General features: G+C 37.7%; 1 protein-coding gene across 1 annotated transcript in view; it reads left to right on the forward strand.

Annotated features, from left to right (window-relative positions):
* The first annotated feature begins 7,259 nt into the window (after nucleotides 1-7,259).
* Nucleotides 7,260-14,221, forward strand: part of MED30 (Mediator complex subunit 30) — a 369,234-nt gene continuing 362,272 nt past the window's right edge. The window contains exon 1 of the mRNA XM_067105817.1: nucleotides 7,260-7,367. The gene's annotated coding sequence lies outside the window, so the exon portion shown is untranslated. The remainder of the gene's footprint in view (nucleotides 7,368-14,221) is intronic.

Consider the following 14,221-nt stretch of genomic DNA (forward strand, 5'->3'; position numbering starts at 1 on the left):
AAAAGCTACCGAGTTTACGAGAAGGGGAAGAAAAAGTGTTCTTAACCACAAAGGTAGGCATCAGTTAATTTCTAATTAGCAGGTGCAATAAGATTTTCTGCCAGTAAATACTGCTACTGACAGCTGACCATAGCATTTTTCCAACGCAGCTTCCTCCCTACAAAAAAATATATACATTTATAAAATTTGAAAATTTAAAAAAATGAAATATTTACCGATTACCATAAGTTCTCCGGGTAAATTCCAAGCATATTCTCTTTCAAAAATCGGTAGAGCTGCGGACTGTCACTCGATGGGCCGGAGTTCACTTCCCCGGCCAGCTGATGAAGAGTTAGAGGAATTTATTTCTGGTGATAGAAATTCATTTCTCGCTATAATGTGGTTCGGATTCCACAATAAGCTGTAGGTCCCGTTGCTAAGTAACCAATTGGTTCTTAGCCACGTAAAATAAGTCTAATCCTTCGGGCCAGCCCTAGGAGCGCTGTTAACCAGCTCAGCGGTCTGGTAAAACTAAGGTATACTTTTTTCTCTCTCAAAAAAATTTCGACTTCAGCACTGAGGTGACACACTATAAGAAAAGGAAAAGCCGAAGGCAGAAAAGTTTGAAATGAAAATATATCAGTGCAAAAGGGACGGGAACGCCCAACACGCCCTGAGGGAGAGAGGGAAAAAAAAATCAATCAACCTGGAGTCATTAGCGCCTGAGCTAGATGAAATGGAGTCTGCAGTTTCCACACCTGTGAACTCACCTGAGTTTATTAATGAGTTTTCCGTTGCGCCAGTAATCTGGGTGAGGTGGCACCGGTTGCAACGGTAATTTACAACCTGCGTTAATTAACACTCTGTGAGGCTTCGCCATCCCCTTCTCTCGCCTTCGGATTAAGAGCCTCCCGGCCTTTCTCTATCAAGATATTCTCTCTCTCTCTCTTTCTCTCTCTCTCCACCAAGTGGGCTTAGAAAATACTGTTACACTTCCTGGAGATGAGGAAGGACGCCAAGCTCATTTCCAGGAGATAGTAATCATGCAAATATCCACCGATACCAAGGCTATCTAGGAAGTAGGTGGCCGAACGGTGGTGGTGGTGGTGGCTGGGGAGGAGGGGACGAGAGTTTGGTACGAATAGTCCTACTTTTTTTTCTTTGAGGGGGGAGAGGGGAGGGCAGGCTTAAGAGGGGTGTTGGGAGGAGAGTGGAGGATCTGTAAGCAGTTCAGAGCGTTGTCCCAGCTGATAAAAGATATGAGGTTCTGCCTCATAAGAAAGAAAAGTTAGAAAACTCATTGCAGAAACTTGCCAACTAGGGCTGTCTCTTAGATCTCGGGCGCGCCCTCATCCGGGGAACTCTCGACTCGGCCCAAGTAGAAAGTCGTGTTTATTAGACAGAAAACAGGAGCTTAAAACTTTGGCTACAATGACTTCCATCACGTTGCGGAGTTACCGACATGTTTTGCTCATATTACACGCAATAAATTCGGCGTTACGGTGGGATTAGGTTGGAGCGATTTCATTTTCCTCAAAATTAAATGTTATATAATAAATGCACATACAAGCAAACACTCTCTCTGTCACACACACTTGTATACATATACGTTTATATACCTGTCAGATTATAACCAAGTTCACAAGACGGTTGCGTTCGCAAGCAAGGAAGAGAGAGAGAGAGAGAGAGAGAGAGAGAGAGAGAGAGAGAGAGAGAGAGAGAGAGAGAGAGTTAAGAATTTCAAATTTCAAATTCGATTGATAGCATACTGAAAAGCCCTATTTAAATTTACTGTTCAACTTTTACTCAGTCTCATTTTGCATTTAAACTACATATCTATAATCAGCCTTCCCTAAAATGTAGCTGGTGAAGATACAGCCATACATAATGTGGCATAAATGCCAACTGATTATTGAAGCCTTAATTTCTTTACTCACAACTGACGGTTTTAATCACAAGTCTCATAAACAAAGATTGAAATGCTCAAACTTTCAGCATCTCAAACCCTCCAAACAAACCATATACAATAGATGCAGTTGAAACATTACATATTCAGAAACATAGTACTACTGCACATTATCATGCCCTTCTTTTATATCCTATTTTCATTTTTGGTCTCACTGTTCTCAGAGGATGAACATTCTTTTGCGAAACGTTTACATGTTACTATAGTAAAAGTACTATTGGGTAATCTATGCAAAGGTAATCACTTGGAATTACTGTAATATAACCAGAACGACACTTCGATTGAAGGTTTGGCAAATTAACAAACTCTTCGTGCAGTTCAAAAAAAGATATGTGAAAAAGTAAGCAAGATTGTGAAATAACTAAACTTGGCAGTTTGAGCAAAGTAACTTGTACTAACCTAACTTGGCTCATCCTAACCTAACTGAACCTTACTGTTGCCCAAACATTAGGAGCCAGAACGAATTTGAGGCCGACAGGACTTGCTCCACTGAAAATACAAACTAATGCTAATCTTTGGTCATTGTCGTAATTATAAGATCTATAATAACACTTGCATAAAAGCCTAAGCATTTCATGATTAAATATTTACACACACACACACATACACACACACACACACACACATATATATATATATATATATATATATATATATATATATATATATATATATATATATATATATATATATATATATATATATATATATATATATATATATATATATATATATATATATATATATATATATATATATATATATATATATATTATATATATATATATATATATATATATATATATATATATTATATATATATATATATATATATATATATATATATATATATAAACCAGGTCGAACGCAACCATAGAACAAAAAGAAAGTTTCTAGTCAAATAAGAGAACATTCTCTGATGTGAAGCAGCCACTTGGTAAATGACAGTAAGCTTCTAAAGCATATCATGAGTGATTCTAACCTATTGCTATTGACGCAATTTTAGAATACTATCTTATGAAAACGAGTGAATTATATAAGAACCCAAAGAATAAAAGACTGCCTACTCAAGAGGCAAAAGAAGTTTCTCCTTTGTAACCCCTTCAGTGTCAATTCATCCCTGGGGTTCTCATGTTTAAAGTCGACAGCGAAGGATTTACAAATGAGTAGATTAAATTCACGTTATTCTAACCTCTTAAACGATATTGACAGTGAATATACATACCTCAATAGCGGATATGACCTTAATAGTCTCAGACAAGGAAATAGACTAAAATAAAAGGATATAAGTTTAATATGAGTCAAGGGCCTCTTCGCGACATTCGTCATCTTGAGCCTTGAGCCTCTTCTTATCAGATTAACTTTTAGCTTTATTAAGGACATTACGAGAATTCTAAATAAGGTAACCTAAATAGTGTGGTGAAGATTCAGTTTTTTTTTTTAACAATCTGGGGTATTTTTTCTTAACTAAGAACGTTTAACTTCTAATTTCTTTAGAGAATTATCTTCATAAGCAATAATTAATAAACATTTTCCATGATACAGGCAATACCAAAAGCACATATTGTTTACATTATGCACCAATCTCCGTTCTTCTAGTGGTGGAATATAGAGTTTTGGCCAAAGGCCAAGCACTGGGTCCTATGAGGTCATTCAGCGCTGGAAAGGAAACAGAGCACATAGGTTTGAAAGGACAAGAGGAAAACCTCGCTGTTGCACAATGAAATAATTGTTGGCAGACGGTGGATAGCAAGATGGAAGAGAAATATGAATGGAGGTACAGTAAAAGGAATGAAAGGGGTTGCAGCTGGAGGCCGAAGGCACACTGCAAAAAACCTTTAGTAATACCTACAGTGCACCCCGTGAGCTGCACTGACGGCGCTACCCGCCTACGGGAGTTCTTCTAGTGGTTCCGAGGTCAGTACATTCATTTTAAACATTTATGTCAGTGATGCCATACCATGCATCCAGATATTTCTTTCTAAATGACCAATACGCACACAGCAAACAAATGGCGCATTTTACGTCTAGAAAGAAAAAATGACGAAACTTCCAACAAATATTCCGCTGGTGGTCTTGCTTGGTTATCGTGTATGTTTTTGTTGGTGCTGTTTTTGCTGCAGTAAGTTTTTATTTTAGGAGGTTTTTCCATGCCCTTCAGAAATAACTCTTTTGGGCTCGTGGTTTAAGTTTATTACCATTTATTATGGGCACAATTTTACATAAACTTTTTACAGCAATTTTTTAATACCATAAGCAAAACAAGTCATCACACAACTACAGAAAATAACATTAAATGCCAAAGAAAATATTATCAAGTATTTTATATAAATACCGTAAAAAGTATTATGATTATTTTTTTACTTTATGTTTATCTCTTTTTTTTTACACTCATTATTCAGTATCTAAAAATTTCTTAAAAGGCACCATTAACCTTTGGCCCTGGACGCATGTTAATTTTCGAGATTATTTAAGGGAAAGTGAGTCTGACGCTGAGAAATACTTTAGATGTTTGTGATATGTCTTTAATGAATTATGGTGGGAAATGGTGGGTTGGAAGTATCCATTAAGAGACTGGAAATAAATAAATAAATAAATAAATAAATAAATAAATAGATAAATAAACGAATAGATAATCAAATAAATATACATAAATATATAAGTATAATGCGTGTGTGGAGGGGTACACAATGTTCATGTATACAAGGAACCGTAAATTTTGCTTATATATACATACATAACCCTAAAATATTCATCATAATAATGAAGCTATTGAGCAGAAGGTGGGACTCAATTCAAGGCCTATCGACAAAGAACTTGAGAGCAATACCACCAAAGATTTTAGTGAAACCGAAAAATAACAAGTAAAAAATTCGCCGGTTTCTTCGGCGCAATCGAGTTTTCTGTACATCGTATAATCAAGGCCACCGAATATAGATATATCTTTCAGCGGTCTCGGTATAATGCTGTATGAGCCGCGGCCCATGAAAACTTTAACCATGGCCCGGTGGTGGCCTGGCCTATATCGTTGCCAGAAGCACGATTATGGCTAACTTTAACCTTAAATAAAATTAAAACTACCGAGGCTAGAGGGCTGCAATTTGGTGTGTTTGATGATTGGAGGGTGGGTGATCAACATATCAATTGGCAACCCTCTAGCCTCAGTAGTTTGTAAGATCTGAGGGCGGACGGAAAAAGGGCTGACGTACAGACAAAGCCGGCACAATAGTTTTCCTTTCAGAAAACTAAAAATGACGCTTATAAAAAGGGTGTGGGCTGCAATGGTGCTGCGCGACTTGGAACGTCCAGTCCCCCACCGTAAGTCTACTGCGACGCAGATAACGAAATATGCTTATGTGCAAAAGATATTCAAGATCAGTGCCACGAGAAAACAGTAATAATGTAAAACTCCCAGCTGAGTGCGCAGTTATGATAATACTATCTTAATTAAATACCCTTCGTTCTGACTCGGTGAAAAGATACCGTACATATATATTAGTATTTCACTGCAATAATAAGCTTAAATATAATCGTCTGTAAGTAATCAGTCGTATTAATAAGACAGAAATAAGAGATCTTGAACATACATAGATGTTAGGACGAAATTACTAAAGGTCAATAATGCAATAAAAAAAAAACTGTTCTCACGCGGTATTTATTAACACCGAATTTATTTTACAGCCAGTCTACTATATATTACAGCGAAGTGCCTCGCAAAAAAAAAAAAAAAAAAAACTGCCGGCAGAAAAGCGAAAAAAAATCGGACGGCGAAAATTTTTGCTACGTTTTATGAAACCCCAGAATCTGTCAAAACTATAGAAAGTATAAAAACCGGAGAATATTTTCCTCTTCATTTTTTCACCCCTTTTTTTTTATTCCCCGTCTTTTTTCATTTGCCCCGTTGTTATTCAGTCACTCATACGTACAAAAGATATCCCCACCAGACGCATTTCCACAAAAAGCCAGCGGAGGAAAAACCGAAAATTCTCGTAAAACTCGTGTACCTGAAAGAGTTTCAGAGAAAAGGTTATTGGAAAACGGCTCCACGGAAATGCTGCCAACATGGAAATATGGCGGACTTTGCTTTAAAACACATATGCAATTACACGGTCATTTGTGCACTTAAGTACTGTTGTTATGTGTTTATATAAATGCAGGAATAGCATACCTGTATATGTCAAGAAAACCATACACAAATTTACATCCACTCACATGGTACGTACACATATATACATACACGCATACTTACACACACACATCTTCGTGCTCTAGATTTGCTGGGGTAATCTCATCTAGCAAGCCGAATTTTGCTGAATGTTCCAGTTTTGTCGTCGTCTTGAAGAAGTAAACACACACTGACGCAATAACAGGGCGCATACGCTGTACGGATCTGTAGGCCTAGACTTTGCAGCACATCAACCAGCCCCGTATTCGTGGCAACTACAATCAAATAAAAAATTCGCCGAATTTCTTCGGCGCAATAGAGTTTTCTGTACAGTGTATAATGCTGTATGAAACTCTCAGCCACGGCCCATGAAACTCTCAGCAGCGGCCGATGAAACTTTCAGCCCCCGGTGATGGCCTGTGTTGCTGGCACCTACAGTGGTGCCAGACGCACGATTATGGCTAACTTTATCTTCAAATAAAATAAAAACTACTGAGGCTTGAGGACTGCAATTTAGTATGCTGATCATCCACCCTCAAATCATCAAACATTGCATAAGATGGCATAAACCATAAACTGTTCTACCAAAGACAAAAAGGAGGCCCTAAAATTAAATCCACTGGTTATTATAGAGATACCTGTGTGCAAGCTCTTGCTAGTCGAATGACTGGCATGATGTGGGGCTGGTAAAGAATAGAGGTGTCTCAATCACACGGAATTCACTAGGGGGAGTCGTCTTTGGTGGTGGGTCGTGGTTTAAGGATAATGAAACAGGGTTGAACGCAAGTACCAACACTACTATCTTACTGATTAGTACTAAACTGATATTATATTGATTTTCTCACTTATTATTTAATTATTTATGCTATTACTTTCCGACTTCTCATATATATTTATACTGGGAATATCGTTATCATTCTGATAAAATGTTATGTTACTCTATTAATCCCTTGTGGGGTGGTACCCCAGTAACCCTACCCTTCCTTACCCCCAACAATGGCGGTCAGGGTTTGTTTATGTTGTGTTGTGTGAAAGGTGTGGTGTATTTTAGCTTATAATTACTAAGCTTTTTTCCAATTGCACTCCAAAACAGATCTCCACTGCCTGCTCGTAGACTTAATTATGGCAAAAATAAGACATAAACCTGTAATCTGTTTCTATGACACCGAGAGAGGCTATGCTTTGTTGCAAGCTAGTGTTTATCTCTAATCTCACAGTATGTAGTTTTCCTCTGGTGCTACCTAGCCTAATGACGACGTAAGTGTTCCTAAATTTTCGATTTATCCATTATCCTGTTGTTATTTTCAATCTGTACTGTATCGGACAATTATTCTCTCATTTTCCCTCATCGGCGTTTCGGTTGGACAAACAGTGTGTAACGATAGGTACCATTCATTCATTCATTCGCTTAGTATAGTTCTTTGAACGTCAAAGGAGAGAAAATTTGATTATTACTTGATCTAAGTCGAAATAGGAACAAATTCGCGGACAGTGCTGGGTTTATTATGGTTAAAAAGCTTTCTTCAGTTACAAGTAGACTAATTTTCACTGTCAAAAACAGTTATAATAGGATTCCGTTATTTTCAGTTATATGTTATAGGATTCCGTTACTTTTTTTAATTCCATGACGTTAGAAATAGATAGTGTTTTAAAATTTAACCCCTCTAAGCATTCAAATACTTGAAAATAATTAGTAGTTTGATCAGTTCTGAGAATCGTGTTGTGTGAAAACTCTTGGTAAAATATTATTTTACCACAATGAAGTGAAAATAATTTTCCTTCTCAATAAAGGCTATGTCTTTATCTCGTATGTTTCTTAATATATTACCAGAAAATGATAAGTCTGGTGAGTTGAATGTGGGTGCAGGACTGTTGGGGAACAGTATTTGTTTCTAGATGTGTTATACAAATATAAATAAAAAAAGGAAAATTTGTTGGGGTTGAAATGTCATCTAACGACTATTTTTTGGGGGAGGGGGAATGTTTTTGAAGATTTTTTTTTCAAATTATGGTGGGTGACATAGGCCTGGTCCAATTTTTCGTTTTTTTTTTTTGGGGGGGTTGGAGCTTAAAGGTTAAAAAAGGTGCGTAGGAGAGTGAATGAGGCTAAGCTACCCAAGAACCCTAACCTAACCTTGTTCTTCGCGTAGCCTACCCCATGGAACTCTAAGAACCCTAACCTAACCTTGGCATAACCCCATGGAACTCTAAGAACCCTAACCTAACCTTGTTCTTCGCATAGCCTACCCCATGGAACTCTAAGAACCCTAACCTAACCTTGTTCTTCGCATAGCCTACCCCATGGAACTCTAACCTAACCTTGCTCTTCGCTTAGCACAAACACGCATTTAGCCTAAAAGGCAATAAACGAGAGAAAATAATTCACTAAATTTTGCAGATCTGCCATTCGTGAATGTCTGTATGAAAAACACACAGCTTAGGCTATAAGAAAATGGCCCCTGGCCTAGGGTACGTAGGCTAGCATAGGCTTGCCTACTTAGTAATTGAAACACTGGGATGTGTATGACAGTGAATTCCTGTTTTCCATAACCGCACATAGATAACATTATTCATCCAAACATTTTTGCTCGTAAGTGAATGGTTTAGTCTTGAGGTAGCCCACCTCTCCCGATTTTCGCTAAATTTGCTCTTTTCATTAACATTTCAGTCTGCACATGCAGCCTAAAAGATAAACTAGTTTTTCTCGCGTAGAGTGCATGGTCAGACTCACCTCAGTAATTTCATTAACCTTATTTGCCTTCCATTTTCTACCTTCCTGTTTTCTTGACTACATATTTTATATGGTATCCTTGTATATGAACTCTTCCGAAATATAACTGCACCTTAACCTTCTTTTTTCTCTCACTAAACATCATATTTCATTGTCCCACGACTTAGGACTTTTTTCCCCCTTGCAACGCTCATACCCTTCCTAACCCTACCATTCCCTTCTGATTTATGACACCATCCTTGAATTCTGTCATTTCCTTACATACGCTAATATTGTACTTAATTTTACAATGAAATGAAAGGTTTATTGAAGGAAAATTAATTGAAGTGCAGTTGCATGACAGACGACGAATCATATACAGGAGGTTGGCTGAGGTAGTCAAAAGGAAAGTGATAGGAAAAGAAGGCATATAATAAAAATAAAACAGTTAAGTTTAAGCCATTATTTCATAGAGAATATATACTGTAGTTTTTCTAAACGCAAGTAAATGTAGGCTATAGAAATAAACTATAGAAATGGAAAGAGACTATGAAAGTAAATTCAAGTTTGGGTGGATGGACTGAGTATTTTGAAGATATGTTGAAAATGTAAGATAGGGGAAATGCAGAAGTGAATGATGCAAGAGTGAAAAGGTTGTTTGTAAGTTTGAGAATGCTTGGTGAAGTGTTGAGGAGATAAGGTCATTAATACCTTGGAGACTGAAAGGCCCCAGGACTTGACAGGTTCACCAATGAGATGCTGTAGTGCATGGCTTAAGTTGCGATTTGACTAACTTACAAGGGAATAGGGTATATCTGGAAGAAGGAAAGGTTCTGAAATTGAGAGAGGAGAAGAGTTGTGCCTTTCTAGAAAGGTGGTAAAGGTGTTAGAAGAGACTTCTAGAAAAAAGTTGATAGAAGAGAGTTGATGGAAGAAGACTTCTAGAGAGGGGGTAAAGGTGGAAGAGTAGGGGGTAAAGGTGATAGAAGAGACTTCTAGAAAGGGGGCAAAGGTGATAGAAGAGACTTCTAGAGAGGGGGTAAAGGTGATAGAAGAGACTTCTAAAGAGGGGTAAAGGTGTTAGAAGAGACCTCTAAAGATGGGGTAAAGGTGATAGAAGAGACCTCTGGAGAGGGGGTAAAGGTGATGGAAGAGACTTCTAGAGAGGGGCTAAATGTGATAGAAGAGACTTCTAGAGAGAGGGTAAAGGTGATAGAAGAGACTTCTAGAGAGGGGGTAAAGGTGTGACAGAGGTGAGAAGAGACCTCTGGAGAGGGGGTAAAGTTGATAGAAGAGACTTCTAGAGATTGGTAAATTGATAGAAGAGACTTCTAGGCAAGGTGAGGAGACTAAAGGGGGTAAAGGTGATAGAAGAGACTTCTAGAGAGAGGGTAAAGGTGATAGAAGAGACTTCTAGAGAGGGGGTAAAGGTGATAGAAGAGACTTCTAGAGAGAGGTAAAGGTGATAGAAGAGACTTCTAGAGAGAGGGGTAAAGGTGATAGAAGAGACTTCTAGAGAGGGGGGGGTAGAAGAGTGTCAGAAGAAGGACTTCTAGGGGAAGGACAGAAGGTAAAGGGGTGACAGAAGAGACTTCTAATGAGGTGATAGAAGAAACTTCTAGAGAGGGGGTTAAAGGTGATAGAAGAGACTTAAATAGAGTGGGCAAAGGTGACAGAAGGCTAGGAAGGGGAAAGGTGATAGAAGGTGACTAGAGTTGGAAGAGATTTATAGAAAGGGGGTGAAAGAGTAAAGAGGGGATAAAGAGGAGACTTATAGAAAGGGGGTAAAGGTGACAGAGGAGACTAAGAATTAAAGGCGCATCATGTTACTTAATAAACCAAGGAGGTATACAGTATATAGTAGCAGGATTTTGATTGGGACAGTAAGAAATGAGAACATGACTGATAGTAAAAGAACAGTGTTGGTTTGGACTAGGAGAACGTTGATCGTATTTAGTGTTTGCCTTGATGCAGTTGTGCATGAAGTTTGAGAGAAGTGAAAACGCTGTCTATGGCATAGGTTACATGGTCTTAGAAAAAGCAAATGAGTCGATAGAACTGAACTGGGAAGACTGCTGAGGATATATGGTAGAGAAGATAATTTTTTGCAGGTGATTTAAAAATTTTTATAAGGGAAGCAAAGAATATGTTAGATTATTTAGACTGCAAAGTGGTGGGTTTGATGCAAAAGTGGATTTAAGACAAAGGTGTTATGTCTCCATGGTGGTGTAACATCTTTATGGATAAATTGGCGCAGAAAATTTATAGAAAGGACATTAAATGTTGGTGTGAGTAGTGGGACGAGAATATGGGTTGTTAGTGTTGTAGAAATAGATGATGTTTGCATATGACACAGTACTGATTGAAGAAGGTAATGAGGAACTCCAGAAGCAAATAATAGATTTGAAAATGTCTACATGAAAATCAAGTTGAAAATAAATGTGAATATGAGTAAGATTGTGAGAATGAAAGGAAAACAGGGCGTTGGAGCAGTAAGTCTTAATATGGAAGAATGGGGGACTCTTTAGTAATATTTATTCAGTAGTAAATACCTATACAATGGTGAAACAAGGAAAGATCTGGATGAGACCAGTTTCTATGGAAGGCAAGGTTCATTGTTGTACCAACTTTCCTCAATGGAAGTAAAGTGTGGATGTTGAGTGCAAATGAAGGAAATAGAGTTGAAGCTTTTGAGGAGAATCGTCTGTACAGTATAAGTGGTGTAAGAAATATGGTGATACATAGAAAAGTGGTAAAAAGGTTGATGTAGGCTACGTGAAAAAGTGAATTAGTGTTCTGAGATGTTTTGGTCATGTGGAAAAGTTTGTAAACAATGGTTTGGTGAGAAGTGTGTTTAATTTTGAAGTGTTAGATGGGGAGGAGTAAAACCTAGAACGTGCTGAATAGATGGTGGGAGAAGAGATATTGGAAATGAGGTCTAAATAACCTGGAAGTGCAGGACAGTGTGTGTGCATGGTCGTTTGGAGTACGGCTTATAGACCGTCGTGTAGGTATTTGAAGTGGTTATGATATGGAAGTAGTACTCTGCGCGGAGGAGATCATCCACGATTCAGCAAATAGGCTATAGTTTGAATGTAGCTCTGACCATATTTTCGTTTTTTCCTGTGGGAACACATTATCCTAGGGGAAAGGGCGTAAATGCTATGTATATACATATGTATATGTAAATAACATGATACACATATATATATATATATTGAAGGATGAATGTATGTAGTTTATTACTTTCAGATAAGAAAATTTGCAAATGGTGATGATTGCACTCTGTGATTGATCAAGTTCGCAAGGTAGACTCAGTTCAGTGCATTCCTGAGTGTGTGAAGGTGGCGTGTTTACTGTCTAAACTCCCCGCCCGAATAATATTTAAGTTTAATCCAAAACTGAATCGTATAATAATAATAATAATAATAATAATAATAATAATAATAATAATAATAATAATAATAATAATAATGCACCGTTCAGTGCTATGGATCAAACATGAGGTCACCAATAGCCTACTGTCAAAAGGTTTAAGTTTCCTTGTCAAGTTTGTGTTCACCTGCTGACCGTTCCAGATTCTTCCGCTCGTCTGTGTCTGCTAAATGCATAAAAACGAAGTAACATGTACGCGGTATGCAACGTCAGTAACACAGCTGTTTTTCCGACTAGTGAAATTAACATAAAATCTACGTAGTACGCACAAGATTAACGCCATTTATCGCCCGAGGTACGGATTATCTCAAGGGACACCGACGTGGTCGGTTCTTGCGACCTCCCTTCTCAGTTCTCACCCTGATCGTCTTCTTAGGGCATTGAAGTTGCATTCCGGTTTTTGACAGTAATAAAATCAGTTCAAAAATAGTAAGGTGACAGCAGAAAACATGTGGTGAAATTGAACATGAAATTAGGAGTAAAGGTATAAAAAACTATCAAAGTACGAATTTTTAAATGCGCACTTACCGGAACTGCCATGCGCCTAACGTTTAATGGATATCGTTTAATAAGAAGGATCAGTACCACTCAATATCACAAAACTACTAGATATTATGACAGACCATCTTTTCCACAAGGCAGCGCTCTCGGTCAATGATGGAATAAAGCACGCACGAAAACATACTAACAACTAGCAGGATGAAACTAAAGATGAACACGACGCACTGAACTAACCAAACGTCGAGAAACAGCTCCTAAACATGGCCGTTTCATTAAACTGTCACCTGGTTGTTTCCTGGTGTTGGGTTAAGTCAGGCTGAGTTCACAAAAGCGGCGATTCGATGGACCTGGGTTAAGCTGATGGTGCGAAAAAGTTGAGTATTGAAACCTGTGCACATGGTAATGTATACTTGAGAAAAATTATGTCCATATTAGATGAAGGTAACGGCAAATTTGAGTAAAACAAATAAACAAAATGACATATTTTTGGAAAAGTGTTGTATGGTACAGTGAGCTGAGGTGTATCGCTACCTAGGCCTATGTTTCATGTTTAGACTATTACATATTTTTTTAATACAGTCAGTCGTTATTTTTTCTTTTATGATTTGTCCCAGATGTTTATGCTAGTTCTTTTTCTCCCACTTCAACACTTACGAGCCGCCGTTGTGCAAGGGCCCGTGTTGGCATAGGCTGCTGCTGCCATTCAAAATTTGTGGCATCGGTCGTTTTGATTGCTATGCAAAGATAGTAGTGTAATTTATTCTGAATGTATTATATTGTTATGAGTGGTAATTTCAGAATATTTTTTTTCATTTATGGAAACTGCCAAATCAAAAGCAGATGATCCATAATGTCTGATGTGATACATACATACATAAACATGCATACATACATACATGCAGAAAAAGAGTACATGCAAAATTTACAGAAGAGACGGTTTTAACGATATTACTGTATTTGTTTTGGGGAAATCCATTGATGTCATTCGTAACGACATTCCGCAAAAGCATTTTCGAAACAAATCACAACCATTATAACAGTTTTGTAATATTAACGCCTCAGATTTATGTTTGCGGAAGGCAACTTTATGTCTTTTAGAGGTCCTAACTTTCCCACTCTGTCATTGCATTTTCCTCTTACAGAATACCCAGTAGAATATACCGTATCATGTTTTATTCACTACCGCTAGGTTATAGGCCTACCATCAGTGACGGAGTGTTGTGACGACTTTTTCCAACAGATTTTCCAGTTAATTTCGTGTGCTATGTACACCTGTAGATAATAGCAGCGAACCAATTTCGTGGTTTTGCCCACTGCTATTTCTGTTACGGTTTTTTTTTTCATTATGTGTTTTTATTCAGAAGTTTTCCGCCTTATGGCCTCGATTTTCAGAGCCTTAGGTGTATAATACAGGTAAAACAGGTAAAAACAGAGGAATGCTTAAACACTTAAACGTACATTATTT

Source organism: Macrobrachium rosenbergii, chromosome 6 (genome assembly GCF_040412425.1).
Source record: "Macrobrachium rosenbergii isolate ZJJX-2024 chromosome 6, ASM4041242v1, whole genome shotgun sequence".
NCBI classification, from domain to species: domain Eukaryota; kingdom Metazoa; phylum Arthropoda; class Malacostraca; order Decapoda; family Palaemonidae; genus Macrobrachium; species Macrobrachium rosenbergii.